The 21,249-nt window shown below is 47.1% G+C and overlaps 1 pseudogene; it reads right to left on the bottom strand.

The window, feature by feature from the left end:
• Positions 1 to 16,713: 16,713 nt before the first annotated feature.
• Positions 16,714 to 20,954, bottom strand: LOC134447077 (uncharacterized protein K02A2.6-like; annotated as a pseudogene).
• Between the last annotated feature and the right edge of the window lie 295 nt (positions 20,955 to 21,249).

Below are 21,249 nucleotides of genomic sequence, written 5' to 3' on the forward strand. Positions count from 1 at the left end.
CTCCCCAATACTCACTGCTTGCGCTCTCACACGCCTGCTGGTATTTTAAACTGTCGACATATTCCAGCAACCATGCGCACCTCTGTGTCGTGAGCCAAGCCCACCGAGTTGTTTACGCGGTTCACCAGTCATATAGCGCGTGCTGGCCACGGCCCCCTGTTCACTGGACATATAGCTCATGCATGGCCACAGCCCCCTGCCCTGACTGCAAGTGCCCACCCCATTCTACAGCCAAAATATTTTGAATGTAAGGAACACAGTGAAGAATGGCACACACTGTGGCCAGGAAAGGAAACCCAACAGATCTGGATTTGGAGATTAACAGTCTCGGTTTGACTGTGTAATAAATCTTGTTAAAGTTGAAAGAGAGCAATTTCACTAGCCCTAGGCCACAGGGAGTCAATAAATTATGTATTTCCTTATCAAGGAAAACGGATGGAGGAATATCAGCTTTTGAATAACAACAATGCTGTAGTATTTTTACATAACAAATTCTGTCTAATTTGTTATAATCAGCCTGTCTAGGTGGAAGTAATGTTAAAGGATTGTTTCAAGCTATTTGCAATTTTCGAAATAAGACTGCATTTTTCGAAATAAGACTGTATTTACATAAACATGGCACACATAATGGTTTTTTTTTAAAAAACAAATGTTATATATATATATATATATATAACGTGTTTTACATGTAAGGCCAGTGAGATATGTTTTTTCTTACAACTGTAGCGAAAATGTAGGATAGCTTGTTGTGGCCAGATACGTTTAACATTCTTGTTTGTGTATGTATGTGTTACCAGATTGTCCTGACTGGCGAGAGAGGGAAGAAAAAATCCCTGTGGGCTGGGAAATAGGAAAGAGGAAATGCCATTCACATCACCTAAACCCTCAAGTTCCTTTTGATGGAGCCATTTGATGGGGCTGTTTTAAGGTAAGCACCACACACCTGTCACCCCCCCCCACACACACACACCCCTTCTTCCAACGTGTTGAAATGTGAATATGAAGAACAACAACCCATTTATCATGAGAGATTCTTGTGTGTAGTGGCTGCGTTTTGATTTCTGTGCTGCAGCCATGGTAACTACCGTAAGTATCACGTCCACTCTAGACATGTAGAGATTCTGAGAAAGGGCTGGAGTTTAGGCTAATGGTATGTCACTGCATCGTACAGTACAAAGGAACAATAGGTGGAAGTAAGGCCGGCCTGATAGCAGATAAGATAAACACAATGTAAATGGCCTATTCAGCATGGTGGCCATTTAGCTGCCTTGCCTCCAAAACCTCATGCAAGGAATGCATTTCAGCTCTTATTTTACGACTCAGTTTAGTGTTTTAGGATGTAACAACAATAAAAGTTTATTAAAAAATAATGTAGTTCTTGGATATGTATGTGTGGGTGTGAGTCTGTTTATGTGTGTGAAGGTGCGTGTGCATGGGCGTGTGTCCGTGTGTCCGTGTGTCCGTGTGTGTGTGTGTGTGTGTGTGTGTGTGTGTGTGTGTGTGTGTGTGTGTGTGTGTGTGTGTGTGTGTCTGTGTGAATGTGTGTGTGTGTGTGTGTGTGTGTGCAGTGCTACTACAATCATTTTAAGTCCCTTGTTTTACACCCACTCAGTGTCCTTCAGCGTCACAGTGCTGACTTCATTCATAATCTACTCTTGGTAAACAACAGCTTCTATCATCTTCTAATAGCTTCAGGTTTACATTACATTACAAAAGCTGACACTTTTATCCAAAGCAACTTACCGTTATTTTAAGTACAGGGTATTGGTCACTGTCCCTGGAGCAGTGTGGGGTTAGGTGACTTGCTCAAAGTCACGTCAGCCATGGAGTGAGATAGGAAAGGGTGGGATTCGAACCTGCAACCCTCCGATCTAAACCGCCAGCTGGCGAACAATCGGCTGGCTAAATGCTTGAGAAAGTTAGAGGTTTTGGCCAATCATAAAGCAAGCTTGTCAAATGTTCTCCCCCAATGTTATTTCCCTGCCTTGAACTTTTCAATCATGCCACCAATCTGTGCTCTCCTCGAATACTTTTTCTATATGTCGCTTGAAGGTATATCGGATGTTTGCTGCTATCAGACCAGAAGTACAAGCTCCATTTTGGCATGAGGACACACTAACATAAGATACATTGGATTAAATACATCTTAATTCAACATGGTGAGTAATATTAACTATTAAACTATTAATTAACTGTTAGTGGCCGAATGTTCCCAAGTTTTAAAAAAATATATTTTGTAGAGCTTTTATGCCTTTATTTTTGATAGGATAGTAAGAGAAGGACAGGAAATGAGTGGGGGGAGAGAGACAGGGAAGGACTGGAAAATGACCTGGGCCGGAATCAAACCCAGGTTGCTGGCATAGTAACCCAATGCCCTACCACGGCCACGGTAGGGCAAATGTTCCTAAGCTTAACCACATCTCCTCAACCACTAGGCCACGGCTGCCCCTTATAGGTTTGATCTTCAGGATGTTTGTTCTTTTGTCAAATATGATCCACAAAGTCAAGAAGATTGATACCCAACGAACGCTGTCAGCTGTGATGAATATTTACCTCCGCCAAGGAGGTTATGTGTCCGGTACTGTTAGTTTGTTTGACTTTTTTTGTCAGCAGGATCACTCAAAAAGGATTTTGATGAAATTTTGTGGAATTGTTGAAAAAGACAAAAGTGATTACATTTTGGTGGTGATACGGATCACGATCTGGATCCAGATTTTTTTTTTTTTAAAGATTCTTCACCATTGCGGGATAGGGTGAATTTTGACATTATAGTTTCTAACTCCACAAAAACAAGGCAGAAATACTTGGAAAAAAATAGGGTGTAACATAGGGCCTACAATGGGGCACCTAAGTCTCCACCCCTTCCGGGCGGCTTCTGGGGCTGGCAACGGAAAAACTTTTGACTGGGTTGTAATGGACTGATCAAAGCTATTTTCCGACCCACCTCGCATTTCCCCGTGGATCACACATATGCTGTGCCTCAGAATTAATAACAACCAATGGTGTGCTTGTTGACTTCACTTGGCAAGCGATTTTTGAGTTGTGAATGTGCAAAAATATGTAATTATTTGGACTACACAACAGACGTCGCATGTCCGACGTGCAGCCACTTAAGCCACGGTGCAGCGGTAGGGTTGGCTGTGCCTCGGTTCACGTCAGATATGCGAGGCGCAAGTGTAGTCTCCAACACAGTTTTGCACAAAAGCTAAAATAACGTTTCTTGCGTGCCGAAAATGAGTGGTCTTACGACGCAAATCCTAACCTTTCAAATTCACTGTCATCATATGTGAAATCCAGAGCACATGCCAAACGGGATGAGGATTTAGCTTGACTCGCTCCATTGACTCGCATTCAAAATTTTGCGAGCTCCTGCCCCATGTATCGGAAGTAGAAGGGCGTGACTTAGGTGCCCCATAGTCAAATGTTCTATCAAACAGCTTCCTTGGCGGAGGTCTGAGTGCATTTTTAGTTTATATATTATTTTACAATAACTCAGTTATTCATCACATGTACAGTTGCCTACATTCCATTTAGAATTGTGTTTATTACTGATAGCAGGGGTGCATTTCTCGAAGCCATAGTTGCTAGCTACGTTGTTGTTTGCAATGCAATTTTCTATTGACAACTACCCAAGTTGCTAAGTGGCTAACAACTACACTTTTGAGAAATGCACCCCAGAATAGATCAACAACCCACCGAGAAACAACAACTTGACTTACATGATGGGTTTGACATCATGAGGGATTTTTTTTACTCGTCTTTCAGGCAGTATATCCAGGCTATTGATCGGCTACCCATGGACATACGGTACATGTATCTTCAGAGAGAAACACGCAATGGAGCCTGTGCTGTGCTCCTGTTTGTTTGGAGTCCAAATTGATTCCCTATTTGTCATGGGAGAGAAAACAACACCAACATGCCAGCAACAGGAATGGCATCCCACACTCCATCTCAGACACACATCACATTCAGAAAACATCCCCACAATAAATAATCTCTCTCTCTCTCTCTCTCTCTCTCTCTCTCTCTCTCTCTCTCTCTCTCTCTCTCTCTCTCTCTCTCTCTCTCTCTCTCTCACTCTCTCACTCTCTCGCTCACACACACTCACACACACACACACACACACACACACACACACACACACACACACACACACACACACACACACACACACACACACACACACACACACACACACACACACACACACACACACACACTGGAAACAGCCAGTGGGTGATTTACACTGAACAAAAGGCATCAGATGAGTTTTGCTTCCATTCCAAGAGACAGGCAGCAGCGTCGAAGATTTTTTTCACGAGACAATGATGCCAGTAGAATTCAACACTCCATCTTTCATCAGTGATAGAAGGATCCATACGCATCTTTTACAGTAACAAAAGCAAAGAATGACTTCTACGGTACATACCCCACAGGGGCGTAGCAGCAAATTGTAGGCCCTATGTACAATCAGCTCCAATGGGCACCCCCAGCCATATACTATCTACATAAATCCGACACTGTGTGGGCCCCCTATATACATGGGGCCCTGGTGACTCAGTCACACTTTACCCCCCTGTACGACACCCCTGGATGGGCCCCCCTATATACCTGGGGCCCTAGTGACTCAGTCACACTTTACCCTCCAGTACGACACCCCTGATCCCCCAGGTCCAGATGCTGCAGCCTGCAGGCACTGACTGGAGGAAGCTGCCTTCGTGACTATATGTTAATTTATGTGTAAGGATGCGTGTAATGTCTCATGGGTAATGTCTTTTGTATTTATGTATGTGTACTTGACACCATAAATTTCCCCTGGGATCAATACACAATACTCTACTCTACTCTACTCTCTACTCTATTCCATGGCTGTCAGCAACTGTGACTATATGTTACTTTATGTGTAAGGATGCGTGTAATGTCTTGTAGATAATGTCTTTTGTATTTTTGTATGTGTGTATGCTACTTGACACCATAATTTCCCCCTGGGATCAATACCAACAAGAACCTCTGAAGAACCTCTGAACTAATTCAAATGTTTACTTTGGGTTACAATGTTGTTGGAGGACCCAGCAATCCAGACCCAGACCTAGGCTCCCTGTGTCTGAGGCTGAATAACAGTCTTAACTGTACTTCTTAACTTAACATGGTTTACTCCTGAACCAGTGTCTTGGTATAGGCCCCATGACAGAGAGAGAGAGAGAGTGGAGACCGAGGGGGAACCAAGGGGAGGCCGAGAGGGGGAACCAGGAGCCTTCTCATCTGGGTTCGGGGGGACTGGGGGGACACTGAGGCAGCAGTGATGTGTCCGTTCAAAAGAGCCACTTTTCTGAATGGCTCTTTTGGCACGTTCAGGCCCTCTGAGAACCGTGCCACTGGCCGTTCTCCTTACCTAATCACGAACTGGCAGGTGTGTTCACACTGCAGATGGAATGTTGGGTCGCAATGAGAACTGAAACATACTTGTCTTTTCTCCACGAACCATGATGACAACGTGGACGTCAGCAGGGCTTTGAACCGTTATTTTTTCCCAAACGTTCCGTTCCGAACAGAAACGGAATTATAACGTTTCCGGTTCTGAGTTCCACCGATAAATTGACGTTCCCGAACCGGTTAGAACCAAAAAATATTGTTCCTGGAACGGTTAATTTCGTTCCTGTCAGCTGATTACTCCCCATAGGCCTAACTGACGTTAACCAAGAAAGACGGAAGTGCAAATGAGTCAGCCTACATTCCAAACTGTTTATTCAAGCGGATGAAAAGAATATCTTCCAGAATTGTGTCATTCAGGGACGACCTAAGCGGAGAAGCAGGGAATAAACCTCAATGATAAAAATGTGCGCTCCATGCTGACTTGGGTCACGGGGAGCACTATGATGGACATTGTGAGTTTGAGCATATTTGAAGCGGCCATGGATGCCCAATAACGCCGAACATTGTTGGTGTGCTTTACACACGCTTCCCTGCAATGTCTTATAATAATGCAACGCAAACTCTGTCCTTTTGTATGACAGTGGTTTCTCTTAAGATGTGGAGTGAAGACTTTGTAATCCACAGCTCTCTCTCCATTCAGTCAGAGAATGTCTGATGTCACACAGGACGTGAACCTCAGCTGTCATGGTAACGTGCGCAGGAAAATAATGACTTTTTTTTAGTTTGAGGAACGGTATTAACCGGTATTAACCGGTTATCATTATTTTTAAATAAGTGATCCTGTTCCAGAACATAAAAAATAATAACGTTTCCGGTTTCGTTTCTGTTCCCTGTAAAATACAAAAAGTTCCTGGTTTTCGTTTTCGTTCCTTGAACCGGTTCGAAGCCCTGGACGTCAGCAGGTTTATCCAGGTCAGTTGCGGAAAAGTTCAGAGCCCAGTATGAATGTGGATGGTTCGCAGGCAAGCACTTTTGTGCCGAATATAACTGCTGCTGGCACAGACATGGCTCGGGGAAACCAAGGCAGGACCGAGGGGTGTCTGGGGAGGCGCCCTAGTTGAGGACCGAGGCGTGCCAGCTAAGTCCCAGCTGAGTGTCACCAAACTCTTCCTGCCTCAGTTCATCATCAGACACACATGATGATTTGATTTTGATCCAGTTCGTTTTGCCCTAGATGTTTCCCAGTGTAATTATACACATGTAAATAATACTATATCCAGACCTACTTGAAGGAAGTGGTGGTGGTGTGTGTGCGTGCATGCGTGCGTGCGTGTCTCTGGAAAATATTATTGTATTGTGGACCGGTCAGTATATTTTGTATAGAATTTTGAGCCAAGATTTTGACAATAATGGCACGAGAAGTTTCTGAAGGTCTCCGCTCCAGACTCATTGTGGGTCTTTGGGTGTCCCCCCTGGGGGTCAACAGACTCATTGGTAACCGCGGTGATTACACTGTCGCACCAGAGTCACACTCGACTCCAATATCCGTCTGCCCACACAATGTTCTCTGCAAGTTTACCAACAATTATCTCAGCATTTCCAGATGTAACCTTAAACCCTGTGTGTTCACATGTTCAACCGCAAACTCGGAGGGAAAAACAACCATGATTTCATTTCAGCGTAAGTTTTTGAGGTAACCATGGAGGAGGATATGTTTACGTGCGGGATAACCATGGAGGGGGATATGTATGTTTACGTGACAGTGTGTTTGTGTTACGCGGAATTGTTTCTCAGCTCGATGAGGAACTATCAGGGCTTGACTGGGGGAGAAATAGACCCCGGGCTTATAGCCCCCCCATAATTAGCGGCTCACAACTGACTCACCGGTGGGCCGGTGGGTGTGGGGGCCACCGGGAAATGCCATGTATATGCCAGATGGCCAGTCCAGCCCTGGGGACTCTCCTAATCTCCAAATGAGTGGAGGTGGAGCTCCGCTGAAGACAATGGCCCTTCAGGCAGCTGTGGGGTGTTTGTGTGTGTGTGTGTGTGTGTGTGTGTGTGTGTGTGTGTGTGTGTGTGTGTGTGTGTGTGTGTGTGTGTGTGTGTGTGTGTGTGTGTGTGTGTGCGTGTGTGCACGAGAGAGAGAGAGAGTAATCTTGTAGCTATACATGTGAAAATTGTGTTTGTGTATGTGTGTATGCCTGTGTGCGTGAGTGCATGTGTGTGTGTGGTGGGTGTGTTCGTGTGCACGCGTGACATGTGTGTGTGTGTGTGTGTGTGTGTGTGTGTGTAGTGGGTGAATTCGCGTGCACGTGTGACGTGTGTGTGCATATCTCTTCACCACATGCCCAGGGGCCACCTCTCTAGTGTTTTCAGCACCAGACTGTGTCTCTGCCCTCTGTGCTCTACAGACTGAGTATCTGCCCTCTCTCTCTCTCTCTCACACACACACACACACACACACACTGTGCTCTACAGACTGAGTATCTGCCCTCTCTCTCTCACACACACACTGTGCTCTAGACTGTGTCTCTGCCCTCTGTGCTCTGTTCCATGGCCTGACAACAGTAATCAGTTTTCACCATCTCTCTCTCTCTCCCTCTCTCTCTCTCTCTCTCTTTTCCCTGTTCTTTTCTGCTTCAGAGTGTGCATGCGTCATTAGAGACGGAAGCCATCACACACACACACACACACACACACACACACACACACACACACACACACACACACACACACACTCACACTCACACACACACACAGCCCACCGGCCTGCTCAGCGTCAGCCATGTAAGCAATGTGTCCAAAGACTTGCACTGAGGTGGAATGTGTGTGTCCAGGGTCTAAGTGTGTGTGTGTGTGTGTGAATGTGGGTGTCCAGGGCGTTTGGGTGATTAAAGTCCTGTTTAAATGCCTGAATGTTCCTTGCATAATATCTAAGCCATTTCATAACGCTTAAAAGGAAATTTAAGAAAATGTTATCCATCTTTTTTCTTTCCCAATAGTCAAGCAAATGGGTAGTCTGACTTCTTTTTTAATGGTGAAATTGTTGTACAGTTGGTGATCAAAGTGTGTAATGGCTCTGCTGAGATGCATGCTACTGTGAAATGGGCAGTCATTATTTTTTTGCCGCACTTTAGTGGAAATTGTGAAATGACTCAGGGTCATCTTAATAGAATTCATTTTTTTATTCGCATGCAAGCAGGGAGACCAACAGAAGGGCACATAGGGGCCAGTTGTCCCAGGCCCAGGAAGAGGGGAGCCAGAATTTGACCGTTATTGCTTTCAGCTGACGAACCAAACCTCCCTGCATGCTGCAACCATCTCTATGAGACACTGTCGGTTGGAAGGGAGCCATTTTGTTTTTTGGGGGGGTCTGCACGTGACTTGGCCCTGTTGATCTTGTTGATATTCGTACATTCCAGAAGCTCTCACCGTCCAGGAGACAAAACATTCAGAAGCCCTTGCTGTCCAGGAGACAAAGCATGTAAACATTAATATGGACGTGATGTTTGTCTGATGATGCTCTTTTGTCATGTCCGTGTTAAATTAATGAGTTTTTTTTTTCGTAGACACAACTTGCCAATAGCTCTGTCTTTTGTTACATTTAACTTCAAATGAAATCTTGATTGCATTACGACATGTTTTCTCCTCCAAATGAAATCCTGATTGCATCACGACGTGTTTTCTCCTCCCCTTACACCGAGCGAGCCTCATCTCATCTCATCCCCTCCCAGCTGCATTTAATCAGGTGAGGATTCTCTTTGTGTTTTCATTCAACTCATCCATCAAAAGCGCAAGGCATCCTTGCGGTAATCATGACTGAAAATGTGAAAAATATTGAATGCCAGCGAGGAGTATGTGATACAAGAATCTTTGGCATGCCAAGGGAGGTAGCCGATAACAGAAGCCAGGGCTGCTGCTAAGGTTTTGGAGGCCCTAGGCATAACTCTTCAGGAGGTCCCCCTCAAAATTAAATAATAATAACATTATAGTATAAAATAATAACACATTATAAATAATGTAAAATATGTCATAAAAACACTATTAATCTTTTTTTCATTACGTTTTTTAGTCAATCTCAATTTAAGAGGCCCCAAGTTTTTGGGGCCAAAGTGGTTGGTGCCCCAAGCACAAGTTGGTGCCCTAAGCACTCTGCGTCCTCTACTTATGTCTAGCGACGGCCCTGACAGAAGCCCCCCGTCAAGGGAGGTAGACGATAACAGAGCCCCACCCCCCCTCGGCACCAACACCTCCCCCCCTTTCTGCTCTCCTTCTCAGCGGGACTCTGGGAGGTGCGTTATTGTGCTGTTGAACTCTGCCAGTGATGGATGAGATGAGTATGTTTTTGAGTGTGTGGTGTGATATTTTATGATACTTCTTCACCGACCCACTCAATACTTTTTTTTTAACAGTTTTCACTTCCCGCTGTTCCAACGGCTGGGGTTGAGAAACACTCCATATGTGTAACCCCTAACCACAGAGAGAGAGGGGGGGTGGGGGGCTGAAGCATGTTGTTGATTTAAGACATTTGCTACTACGTTCAGTCACTTAAAATTAGTACACGTATATTTTCATAGACATTTGATTTAGCCTTAAGTTATTTGTATGTAGCATTTCGCGAAGAAAAGATAGGAACAAAAAATAAATTACAGAATTGCCGTAGCCAATCATTTAAAGAAATCGCTCAAAAATACTGAATCAGACCAAGATATCGCAAAACACGCCCACTCAATGCAAAAGCGTGTGCTCAAGTTGGGTCTCCTAAGGGGGCGTTGTCCCCCACTTCTTCTCTTTTTGAGGTGTTTGCGCAAGACGTGCGCTACCGCCATCTACAGCGCTAAGGGGACTTCATTGATTCTCAACCTCAGGACTCCGAAGGCCTCCTAACCGAAGGTCTCCTAAAGGGGCGTTCACCCGTAACTTCTTGTTAGATCCACCTTCTTTGAATCGCTATTCAGTAATCCGCCCAGTATCTAACACTTGGCTTAAAGATGGGGTAATGATGACAGGCTATTTAATGGAATTCTGAACTGAACTACCCGCTCTTGAGCAGCAATTTACAAAGGAAATTCAATTTCAGCTTTTACGAGCACGCTCCGCACTCACACAGAGACAGTGGACACACAGATGGAGGCCAGCAGGAGCCATAAAAGCCAGACTTATATAAGTTTTACGCATGCAGATATGTGTGCTTTAGTTCCTGTGCAAGTGCCCCAGCATTTGAGCAAACAGACACGGCTGTTTTAACAAGCAGGTGACATATAGACTTGTAGGTCCCCTGATTACGCAAGACGTAATCATTCCCCTTTATGAAAAGCTCACTGTGCACACTCACTGGTCTGCGGAGGCAAGTCTGGCTTTGTATGCACAAGATGTTCACATGCAAGCAAGGCTACTGGACCCGGCGCAAAGTCATCTAAAAAGGGCCCAAAACCCAATACTTACAATGCAATGATGATCCAATTCTGGGCCCCCCTCTCTCTCTGGGCCCCGGGTCAAGTGCCCTGTTTGTCCTCCCCTGTTGGCCGACCCTGTCTGAGGTTGGTGAGATGTGCTGTGCTTTATGTACTTTGTGATATTGCTGTGGCATGTCGGTCGCGCTGCTAAAATAGACGCTGACGTGGATATCGATCGCAACATGGCCCAATGCATTTTCAATAGTCATACATGGTGCTCTATATAGCATTATGTTATCCTATCTCCTTGTGTCAATATTACTTAATGGGTGGAAGAGCACATGTAGGATGAAGCTGAAGCTGAAGCTCAACTTGCTCATTCCACTCTTGGTCAAGGTGGGAGCAGCAATCGATGGACTCAATAATGTTCTGTGTTCTGGCAGAGTGATGGCAAGCCCATGTCAAGTGCAACTGCATTACATTAGTTATGGGCTCCATCTGAGGTGTCTAGGTTTCTCTCTCTCTCTCTCTCTCTCTCTCTCTCTCTCTCTCTCTCTCTCTCTCTCTCTCTCTCTCTCTCTCTCTCTCTCTCCCTTCCTCTCTCTCTCTCTCTCTCTCTCTCTCTCTCTCTCTCTCTCTCTCTCTCTCTGCCTACTGTGGGCCCTTACCTCTTTTCAAGTCATTGTCTGGTCTGCCTGAAAAACTGTTCGACATGTTAGACAAACAATTTTCTCCAGCACTTTCAGTCAGTATGGTTAAAAATACCCATTTACTCACAGAAAACATAAACACAACCATTTTTTCTGTATTTGCACAGCAGGGAGGCACTATGTCAAAAAGCTAAAAATAACCGTAGAAACAGAATGGGATGTGAACAGTTGTTTATTTACTGCTCTCACTCTAAAGGGAGTCATAACGATGTCATACATAATTGCCCCAGTCTGTGTAGCAACAGCCATATAGCCATGTCTGGTTCACACGAATCTTCACATGCTTGGTCACTTTTACAGTCACACTGCTGCTACCCCTTGACATCTCAATAAAGGCCTTCTTTTTTGCCCATCTGCTAAATTTCCTTTAATTCTGTGTGGTCTGTGTATGAATCGAGGGTCAATTTTAGTATGTTTGTGTTGCAGAACTGAGTGAGGAACTGAGTGAGGAACTATTTTGATATCCTGGCAGCCCAGACTATAGTCTGGTCTCACACCATAGGCAAAGCTGTGGAACCAAAGATTAGCGTACAAACTGCATTGTCACTCTGCTAAGCCCATCCCGATGACTTGCTACACGGAGTCAAAACTAGACAGAGCATTGTAAGAAGAGAACAGAGCCATGCCAGATTCAAGGCCCAGCTACGATAGCCTCCTATGGTGCGAAGCTAGACCAACCTGGCAGGGCAAAAACATATTCTGCCTGTTGGGTTTTTGGTCTACCGGTAGTCTAGAATCCTGGTGTATGCACGTACAATAATAAAAAGAGAACAAGAGTTCAAATCCAAGTAAACATTTAAAAACAATAAAACAACATTGATCTAATTTACTGTCAGCCTCTGAAGTAGATTCATGGGTCATGGCCTTCGTCTCCTACCGGGAGTCTTGGCGATATGTGGCTTTTTAAGCTCTCTGTACCGTATGACTTCAGGAATTACTGTTTGAAATACCTACTCACAACACGCAACCACCGTTTTCTGCTCATGTAAACACATCTTCCATTACATTTCATGGAGTTCCACAGGTCATGTCCTCCTCCTCGTCCTACTAGCAGTCCTGGAGATATGTGACTTTCAAAGCCCCCCTGTATCCATTTTTCAGTCTGACTGCTGGAATTACTTTTTGAAACGCTCACAGTACAACACACATGATTTTCCTGCTCTTTGTAAACACAGCTTCGATTTCAACCCACTCACTCTGGATAAAAGTAGAGTAAACACTGAAGATGTTGCAACTGGAAAACACTCTCATGATTCTTCCCCTTAATTCTCTTGGAAATTGCAAATCTTTAATCTTTAAGCTTCAGAGTAATCTCAGAGGGACCTCCAAAGATCTCCTCCTCCCTGAAGTTCATATTATCTTGGACCCTAATTTGTAAGTAATTCACCCTCCCCTTTCATGTGAGCTGTGCCGTACGGTACGTAGGATCTTGAGTTCGGGACACACGCTGGGGAACGCTGTCCAAGAAAAACAGGACTTTTTGGGTCCCCTTGGCAGTTGGAGCATTGCTGGACTGTCCATAGGGCATGCAGGGCATTTGCCCGGAGGACTGTTCATGATGTTTGAGCTTGATGCTTGAGCTGGCCTTGCCCCAGGTCAGACTCCTGACATCATGTTTAGTTTAGTTTAGTTTGTGTGTGTGTGTGTACTCGTCATTTAAAAATAAATCTTAAAAAAAAAAAAAAAAAACTAACTCCTCTTTGCAATGGCACTTGTTGTTCTGTCTATCTCCTGTGCACTTTGTATTTGCTTGTGATGTTGGCTTGATTATGTCCTCTTTTGAAAGTCGCTTTGGTTATAAAGCGTCTGCCAAATGCAATGTAATGTAATGTAATGTAATGTTGACCTGGCCTTCCCCTTTATATAAATGGTATCCATCCTCATGCCGCTATAGCAAACCTCTCCCAGTTTTAAATATTAATTTTGGCTCTTGTGGTCAAAATAGCTTGCAATAGATGACTTAAAATGTTGTCACAGGCTTCATTATCTCTCTCAATGCCTGGAGGACGGGTCTTGGCTGAAACTGCCTGGATTGATTTTTCATCCCAGCTCATCCCTCGACAGTTAGAGTGCTGCTGATGAAGTGACCCCGAGAGGGAAGTGCGTCCTCCTGTGTCCGTGTCCGTGTCTGTGGGCGTCATGTCATGGGAACTCCTGTTTGGACATGGGGGTGCATGGGAAACTATGAGGCTCGTGCAGAAGCTCCTCATGCGAAGGGAGAAGTGTGAGAGATCCTCGCGTGGTTTCACCAGTTACACAGTTAGCTCTCATCATCTCCACACGTAGTATACAGACCAGGGGTGCATTTCGCAAAAGCATAGTTGTTAGCAGTTAGCAACTTTGGTAGTTGGCAATGGAAAATTGCATTGAAACCAACAAAGTAGCTACCGTAGTTAGCAACTACGCTTTTGAGAAAGGCACCCCAGCCCTACACCGATCCTGCCTCGGGCTTCAACACATGCTCCCCCCATACCACCCCCCCCTCCCCCCATGCCCCCCTTTTTATGGTAGGATAGGGATAGGGTCTCATCCTTTCATATTTTTCACTCAACTGTAACACGTGTCAACTGGTTTTAGCTATGACTGCCTGCCTGGGTCGTTTTAGCTGTGCCTGCCTGGGTCGTTTTTATGGTAGAGACTTGGTGGGATTGTTTACATTCCGACTGCCACTAAAACGTCTTTCTCACTCAGGCACACACACACACACACACACACACACACACACACACACACACACACACACACACACACACACACACACACACACACACACACACACACACACACACACACACACACACACACACACACACACACACACACACACACACACACACACACACACAGAGCTTCACCGATACAAACACAGCCACACACAGCCACAACACACACATGCGGTAAGGAAACATACATAAACACAGGCACATGTCCTCACATCTGGGCCGAGATATCTGAGAGCTCGCTGACAAACTGTCACAGCAGGCGGGATAGAGGAGAGATAGAGGAGGTAGCAGTAGCTGTGAAATGGAACATAGCCAACCGCATGGTTCCACACCACCACCACCACCACCACTGGTGGACAATCATACGTCAAGTAGTACCATACAAGCAGTTGTGCATACTCAGGTACAAGTCAAAGTAACTCTCACTAGTAGTGAGTACAATTTGACCAAGTGTATCTGTACTTTCACTGAAGTGAAAGACAATCATGATCACCACCACCACCACCTCTCCACCACCACCACCAGCTCCTCAGTCAAGTCCTGTGAGATCAGGCTGGGTTCTGGTTTCACATGTTGTGTCCAGCCAGCATGAGTTTGAGTTATCTTGCCTGTCAATCCTTCTCACCCCCTTCTAACCTCAGCAGACAATCCTGCCTCGTCCCATAACGTTAACGGCCTCCGCTGACGCTGTCAAAGAGCACAGGCCTGGCACTGTGGAAAATAAGCATGAGTAAATAAATACTTTTTTATGAGGGCCACATATCATATCGGCCTCAAAAATCTGGCCAGTCAGTCGGTTATCTCAGGACTGCAAGCGAGCGAGGCCACTTTCCCCTCTGCTGCTTGCTATTATCGCTTGTTGTTGTGTGTGTGAGCGGGTGAGTGAGCGGGTGAGTGAATGTGTCTGTCCTGACGTGACGTATGCCCCTGAGCGTCCGGCTGCAGAGCGGAGCAGAGAGAGCTAGCGTAGTGCGGCCCCAGAAATAGCCTCCACACCGCCAGGCCCCCTCAGGAGGAAAGTGCTTGTGATAACGCAGCACCGGCCGTCAGGCCTTTCCAGGACCAGGTTGGCCCCTGTCGCAGGCCAATTAAAATGCTTCCTTTTCCCTCCACAGCCCCTCTGTTCTACTGTACTCTGCTCTGCTCCGATCAGTGGGCTGTGCAGCAGACTTCGCCGTCCGGCCGGCCAGTGGTCTGAGGTTTATGATTAGCTCAGGCTCAGTGATCAGTCAGGCGATGATGTCCGCGGCCGACAGCCCTCTCTCTCTTGCCCTCTCTCTCTCTCCCTCTCCCCTCCCCCCCCCTCTCTCCCTATCTCTCTCTCTCTCTCTCGCTCTCCGATGTCCGTGGCCGACAGCCCCTGGCCTTCCATGTCTGGGCACAAGCTTAGCCCTCTCACTCTCGCTCTCTCACTCTCCCCCTTTCCCCGCTCCCTGTTAGCCTTGGGGGGAGAGCAGAGTATAGACCTTTTATTTTCCTTTGCCCTCTTGTTGACACTCCTTAAATGACCTCACCGGCTCGCCTTCGCTCACGTTCAGAGAGTTGAAAAGCAGCGAAGGGTGAGAGCTTAATGACTGCCTTATAGCTTTGACCCCGCCGGGTTGCTGTACTTACTTTACAGGAAGCAGACGTCCAGTTTGAAACAAACAGCATAGCTAAGAGGAAAATAAGGCCCCACTTCCCCCCAACTGCCGAAACTCAAACTCAGGGCACAATGCAGCAGGCCTCTGGGGGATGTTGATGGTAGCCTACATCCTGTGCTCTTGTGTGCAACAGGGGAACAGGCTCTGGTCTCGTGACCAAGAGGGGAACAAGCTCTGGTCTCGTGACGTGACGGATGAGCCCCCCAGCGTACATGGAGCATGGGGTGTCCTTCTAGGAAACGCAGCCGGCCGCTGTTTATGTGTCCTCACAACACACATGACCCATAGATAGCCAGATGCGGAGAGGGAGTAAGAGGGACACACATGACCCATAGATAGCCAACCGCGGAGAGGGAGAGGGGGGGGGGGGACGACGACACACATGACCCATACATAGCCAGCCACGGAGAGGGAGAGTGGGGGTAGGAGCTGTGTTAGCTCTCCCAGGGACGGTTACGGCAGTTCGTTTTGTGCCCTAAACGAGCACCCCCTTTTCTTTATGTGCATTTGACTATACCTAGGCTATACTGTAGTAACCGAGTGTGTAGTGTACATCCAATTAATCCAGACGGAGACATGTCACTTGTTTAGTCATTCTTTTAGTGAAGAAAAGTAAGCCGGCAAAACCACAGGACAAACTGGGACGTCCCACACTAACTAGCCCCGGTGGGGCAACCCCAATTTAACATAAGTTCCTACCCCAATATTTCCCAGTATATAACACTTCTCCCCCTTTAACTGTAAACATATTATGGCACACATTAACAAAACAAAAAGTTGTACCTCTCTGTCTAACTTTGGTTTGAAACTTAAAGTGCCTTGGCAGTTACCTGACACAAACTTATTTTTCTTAATTAACCATACGGCGTTACCAGGTCAGTCTGTCTGGAGGCCTATGTGGCCTCGTTGATCTCCTCGGTTCTGGTGCTCCCCCGAGCTGGGTTGGCCTGGGGGCCAACGGAGTGCCCGGAGCTGCTGGCTGGGCCAACGGCGTGCCCGGCGCAGCCGGTTGGGCCAGCGGAGTGCCCGGAGCTGCTGGCTCTTCAGGCGTGCTTTGGTCCTCTTCCGGTGTCTGAGGAACTTCCACTGAGCCTGCAGGGCTGAATGCACGGTTCTTGTATGCCCCACGTTGACGCGCTTCCCCTCCTGCATCATAGCGATCATGTAGGTGATCCTGGTGCCTCCGCACCTGCCTGCCATCCAGCAAATCCACTACAAAGGACACAGGCCCTGTTTGGTGTTGAATAACCCCTGGCAGCCAGGGCAGACCAGTAGCAAAGTTTTTGACATAAACATGATCGCCTGGCTGAAAGACTCTGTCTTTTGCGTGCTGATCACGCCTCAGCTTTTGTGTGTCCTGCCCCCGGACTACTCTCTCTTCGATGTCTGGATGAAGAAGATCGAGGTGTGACTTTGGCCTCCTCCCAAAAAGCATCTCTGCTGGGGATACCCCTGTCGTGGTGTGTGGAGTGATCCGGTACTGGAAAAGGAAACGAGAGAGCTTGGTTTCTAGAGAATGTCCTGTCATTTTTCTCAATGCATCTTTCAGTGTTCCCACAGCTCGCTCAGCTAGTCCATTTGAGGCGGGGTGATAGGGGGCAGAGCAGACATGTCTGATCCCATTTTTCTCCATAAACTCTTTGAAAATGGCACTGGTGAAAGTGGCACCATTGTCTGTCACCACTGTGTCTGGTAAGCCGTGTATGGCAAAGATGCCTCTGAGCTTGTCAGTGGTAACGGCCGCTGTGATATTTGACATGATATGTGCCTCAAGCCATTTCGAATGTGCATCCACCAGCACCAGGAAGGTCTGGCCCATAAATGGACCTGCAAAATCCAGGTGGAGCCTGGACCAAGCACGGCCAGGCCACTGCCACGGATGCAGTGGGGCCGACGGCGGCATCTTCTGGTTGCTTCGGCACGGAAAACAGTCCTTGACCTCCTCTTCTAAAGCATTGTCCATCCCAGGCCACCACACGAATGACCTGGCGAGGCTTTTCATTCGAGAAACTCCCGGGTGGGCATCGTGCAGGGCCTCCATCACCTGTGCCTGCCCGGGTAGGGGGACGATCACTCTGGAGCCCCAGAGGATACAGCCATCCAGAACACTCAGTTCTAACTTGCGCTTTGCATATGGCTTGAATCTCTCCTCCCCTACTGCTTCCGGCCAGCCCTGCATCACCCACCTCTTTACTTGTGATAACACCGGATCTCTCTCAGTCCATGTTTTAATCTGCTTTGCGGTCACTGGTGAGTTTGCCAGTCTGTCCAACAGGAAAACTGTTTCTGGTGGAAAACCGGTGTATCTGGGTGTTTCGGGGAGTGGTAGGCGGCTGAAAGCATCAGCGTTTCCATTTTCACTACCTGCCCTGTACACTATGTGGTACTGGTATGCTGACAGGGTCAGTGCCCACCGCTGGATTCTTGCAGATGCCATGGGGGGAATGCCTTTTAACTCACTGAACAGACCCATTAAGGGCTTGTGGTCTGTGAAAATCGAAAAACGGCGACCATAGAGGTATTGGTGAAAACGTTTCACAGCGAATACTACAGCTAGTCCTTTTTCCAACTGTGAGTACCCTTTTTCTGCTGTGGTCAGTGTCCGTGATACATAGCTAATGGGCTTTTCAGTTCCATCCTCCAGTCGGTGTGAAAGGACCGCCCCCAGGCCATAAGGGGACGCGTCGCAAGATAGGACAACCTCCTTCGCAGGGTCAAAGTGCACCAGCAGTCGGTCTGAATGTAACAGTCTCTTTACTTGCTGGAATGCCTCCGCTTGGGCCTGCTGCCATTTCCACGAACTGTCTTTGTGCAGCAGCAGGTAGAGTGGGGACAGCACAGTGGAGAGATCAGGTAAGAATTTAGCATAATAGTTCACTAACCCCAGGAAGGACCTGAGCTCTGCTACATTCTTCGGGCATGGAGCCTCCTTTACCGCCCTCACCTTCTCTTCCACTGGAGACAGCCCCTGAGCCGAAATCCGGTGCCCCAGGTATGTGACACTTTGAGCTTGAAAAACGCACTTCCTACGCTTGAGGCGCAGTCCTGCCTCAGACAGTCTCCTCAGTACCTGGTCAAGGTTCCGCAAATGCTCCTCCTCTGTACTTCCTGTGACCAAAATGTCGTCCAGGTACACTGCTACGTGCGGGAGATTTCGAAGCAGATTGTCCATCGTGCGTTGGAAGATACCTGGGCTGGATGCGACCCCGAATGCCAGGCGGTTGTACTTGAATAGCCCTTTATGTGTGTTAATGGTCACATATTGTTTTGACTCCTCATCTAGCATCAGCTGCTGGTACGCATGACTCATATCCAGCTTTGTGAATGTTTGACCCCCTGCTAATGTGGCGAACAAATCCTCGACTCGAGGCAGAGGGTATGTGTCGAGTTGGGAGGCCTGGTTAATTGTCAGTTTGTAATCTCCACAGATTCGCACTCCACCATCTTCCTTCACCACCGGTACTATGGGCGCGGCCCAGTTGGAGAATTCCACCGGCTCGATCACCCCCGCTTGTTGCAGCCGCTCTAACTCTGCCTCCACTTTAGCCCTCATGGCGTATGGCACTGGACGTGGTTTGTAAAACCGAGGCTGGGCTTTGGGATCCACAGATAATTTCACTGTGGTGCCACGGAGGGTGCCCAACTCATCCTTGAAAACATCTGAGTACTTGGCCATTATGTCTTGCACTGCTGTCATGTGCTTTACTTCTCCCCAGATGTTCCCCACTGCAAGCGAATTTTTTGTAGGATATCTCGACCCAGCAGACTAGGCCCCTCCCCCTGGACCACTAACAGCTTTGTTGCTGCCTTCTGTCCTTCATAATCAATGTCCACCTCAATTGCCCCAATGATGGGAATGCACTCACCCGTGTATGTTCTCAGTTTTATGGCTGACTTTTTAAGAGCAGGTGCTTTTGTTGCTTTCCACAGTTGGTGATATGCATTTTCACTCAGCACGGACACAGAAGCCCCAGTGTCCACTTCCATTTTCAGATCAGCACCATTCACTTTCAATGTAGCATAGATGGGGTCTGCTCTGGGCTGGCTGATGGCATGGACATTGAACATGTTAAAAGAGCATTCCTCTTCCTGAGGCTCTTCCTCCTCCTGCAGGTGATGTGTAGCCCTGCCTGGCTTTTCACCCCATTCCTTCTTTTGTTTGTTTTTGCCCCTGCACACTTTGGCTATATGGCCCCTCTTCTGACAGTTGTGACACACAGAGTCTTTGAGACCACAGTCACTTGCAAAGTGTGGTCCCCCACAACGGTAGCATTCCACGGACTTTTGTTGTTTACCCTTCCTTTCTTTGGCCACGTGATGAACAGCGTCAGATTGTGCCGCCCCACTGGCTTGTTGAATGTCTTTGGAGTTATTTGCCGCGGTTTCCATTGCCTGCGCGATCTCCAGTGCTTTTTTGTAAGTGAGCTTGGCTTCACTCAACAACCGACGCTGAATACTGTCGTCGTTAATTCCACAAACTAACCTGTCGCGCAGCATGTCATTTAGTACATCTCCAAACTCACAGTGCTCTGATAATGCCCTGAGTTCTGCCACAAACGCAGGCACTGACACTCCTTGCTTGCGTGAATGCGTGTGGAATTTAAAGCGCTGCACTATCACTGATGGCTTGGGGTTATGGTGGTCTTGCACTAGTTTAACTATGTCCTGGAAGCTTAAATCTCCCGGTTTCCGTGGGGACGCTAGGTTACGAATGAGTTTGTAGGTCTTGGCACCGCATGCACTGAGAAGAACTGACCGTTGTTTGGACTGGTCATTAATGTCATTTGCCACGAAAAAGTGCTGCAGTCTCTCGACATATTCCACCCAATCCCCGTCAGTCTCCACATACTCACTGAGCGTCCCGACCGTTGACATTTTTATGACTTAAAAGTGCGTTGCTCTGTCCGCTTCAAAGTTTTATCCTCGTCGCCAGTGTAGTAACCGAGTGTGTAGTGTACATCCAATTAATCCAGACGGAGACATGTCACTTGTTTAGTCATTCTTTTAGTGAAGAAAAGTAAGCCGGCAAAACCACAGGACAAACTGGGACGTCCCACACTAACTAGCCCCGGTGGGGCAACCCCAATTTAACATAAGTTCCTACCCCAATATTTCCCAGTATATAACAAATACATCTACTGAATGCATGAATAGTCACTGTCAATGTAAAGTCTAATGTTATATTTAGCTTGATGTTCTAATAATTTTTTGGGACTTTCGGGTGTATGGTGCCCTTAAGACATTTGGGGCACTAGGCGATCGCCTTGCCTGCCTATGCCTAGCACCAGCCCTGCGCTCTCCCCAGGGTGCCATAAGGTTGTACAGATGCTTGGCTAGTGCTCGTATGGCTATATTTTGCTATCCCTGAAGCTGACCTTCACAGTCTATCACCTCTGTTTTTCTT

Source organism: Engraulis encrasicolus, chromosome 4 (genome assembly GCF_034702125.1).
Source record: "Engraulis encrasicolus isolate BLACKSEA-1 chromosome 4, IST_EnEncr_1.0, whole genome shotgun sequence".
Taxonomy (NCBI): domain Eukaryota; kingdom Metazoa; phylum Chordata; class Actinopteri; order Clupeiformes; family Engraulidae; genus Engraulis; species Engraulis encrasicolus.